At 43.1% G+C, this 2327-nt stretch overlaps 1 pseudogene; it reads right to left on the bottom strand.

Annotated features, from left to right (window-relative positions):
* Nucleotides 1–440: 440 nt before the first annotated feature.
* LOC124516653 (uncharacterized) lies at nucleotides 441–583 on the bottom strand (annotated as a pseudogene).
* Between the last annotated feature and the right edge of the window lie 1744 nt (nucleotides 584–2327).

The following is a 2327-nucleotide window of genomic DNA, read 5'->3' as shown; positions in this document are numbered from 1 at the left end:
GTTGCAAATTTCGGATGCGACTGCTATTATGCCTCCTCACAGCTAAATGATCACACTCAGTAGGATTGGTTCTGTTTAGCGACTGTAACAATTAGACACATTTATACAGAATAAGACACTAACAAGGCTAAAAGACTATTGTCCTGGACAAAGAGTTCCTCTCATGGGCTCCACCATAATAAATGATACCTTTTATGGAAAAAAAAAAAAAAAAGCCTCTTCCAAAACACTCTTTTAAGTAAAATGACTGTCACTAATTACCTTGTTGTGAGCACAAATAAAAATTACTTTCTTCAAAAATTCTAACTCTAAATAAATTACTCTAGTCCAAAAGACGTACTCAATTAATTCTTTATTAAAATCTAAGTGATTGTTCTCGGGTGCTACATTACAAAGCTAAATGGTGCCCGGAAAACATTTATCACTTAGCTAAAGCAATTGGAGTATTTCCTTAGAAAAAGTTTCAAAAGTTAAAAAAAAAAGATTCAAGGTTTGTCTATACAAGTCAAGCCTCTAAGATAAAAAATGTATATACACAAATATAATTATACACTTGATCTTAGCCAAAAGGCCGAGAAGCGATACACAAATATAACTATAAAGGAAATTTCTCCTTTAAGGAATAAACACCCAAATTTTCAAATGTGACTTATTTGGATCCCTGCACAGTTCTCACGCAGCCGTCCAAGTTCAGGTACGCCCTTCCTGATCACTCCCCTCCCCCGCCCCATGGTGTCATCAATGCTTAGCTGCTACAGTGATGTTGACACAGTTGTGAACTTTAGTTCTTTGGTTAAAATAACTCAGTTTGGGGGCGCCTGGGTGGCTCGGTCGGTTGAGCATCCGACTTCGGCTCAGGTCATGATCTCACGGTCTGTGGGTTGGAGCCCCGCATCGGGCTCTGTGCTGATGGCTCAGAGCCTGGAGTCTGCTTCCGATTCTGTGTCTCCCTCTCTCTCTGCTCCTTCCCGGCTCATGCTCTGTCTCTCTCTGTCTCAAAAATAAATAAAAACATTAAGAAAAAAAATTTAAAAAAAATAACTCAGTTTGTTTATTGGGCAAAGCACTTCCCGGAAGATATGGCACATAATCCAAAATGAGAAACTTTTTCAGAATTATCCTACTACAGATCTATTTGCATCAGTTAGAACTATGTCCAATTGTGAGTAAAAAGAAGCCCTTTCTGACTCACATCTAACAATGGCTTACACAAGATGGAAGCTTATTTCTCTTGTATGTAAAAAGAATATGGAAGTGGGACTCCAGAACTGGTTTGTCGGTTTCACGGCATAGGCAGGGCAGCCGTCTTCTCCTATTACACCGCTGTAATACCCTCAACATGTTTCACCTCATAGCACAATATGGCTGCTCAAACTCCAGCCATCTTATCCACATTCCAGCCAGTAAAGGGAGGAATGGAAAAAGAACATAACCAGCCCTCTAAGGACACCTCCTGGAAGCTGCGCACAACACTCCCCTGCATGCCCCTGGCCAGGCTTAGAGCCCTGGTAACCGCAAGATGGCTGGAAGGTGCAGACTGCATCTAGGCATCCAGGTGGCTAGCTATTACTAAGAAGGGGACGGTGGATCCTGGGAAACAAACAGCAGTCCCGCTCACAGCATCTGAGAGGCAAGCTGCTGCTAACAACGAGGTACAGCCCTACAATAATTTCAGATTTCGTTGTTATTGCTGGACACTGGATTTAGCAGACCTTGAAGGATGAGGTCTGCAGTCATCCTGCTAACAGCTGCACCCACCACACCGGGGAGCGGCAAACTGCCTGTGAAGGACTGGATAATAAGTCTCTAGGCTCCGGGGGCCATACAGTCTGCTTCGGAGCACAAAGGGAGCCATAGATCATGCATAAACAAACGGGACCTGCTGTGTTCTAGTCAAACTTTTCTCCAAAATGCCAACAACTGCTCCACACCACTGGTTTTCTTAGAGTTATTGATCATGTACCACTACCAAAAAGTGTTTGAGCATACTCCCCATTTAATGTTCACTTATAAAACATATATATGTAACCCCTTACTAACATATGATGTACATGCTATACCACACAAAAATAGAAATTGAAAGAGGAGGTTTGAAATACATAGGTAGTGGGGCCCCTGGGTGGCTCTGTTGGTTGAGCGTCTGACTTCGACTCAGGTCATGCCCTCGCCGTCCGTGGGTTCGATCCCTGCGTCGGGCTCTGTGCTGACAGCTCAGAGCTTGGAGCCTGCTTGGGATTCTCTGTCTCCCTCTCTCTCTGCCCCTCCTCCGCTCACACTCTGTCTCTCTCTCTCTCTCAAAAATAAATAAACAACAAAAAATTTTAATA

The sequence above is a fragment of the Lynx rufus genome, unplaced genomic scaffold (genome assembly GCF_022079265.1).
Source record: "Lynx rufus isolate CCGP_SWC_20201006 ecotype Redwood Valley unplaced genomic scaffold, mLynRuf1.p SCAF_2, whole genome shotgun sequence".
Lineage (NCBI taxonomy): Eukaryota > Metazoa > Chordata > Mammalia > Carnivora > Felidae > Lynx > Lynx rufus.
The sequence above is the reverse complement of the archived record's forward strand: the minus strand, read 5'-3'. Positions and strand labels throughout refer to the sequence as shown.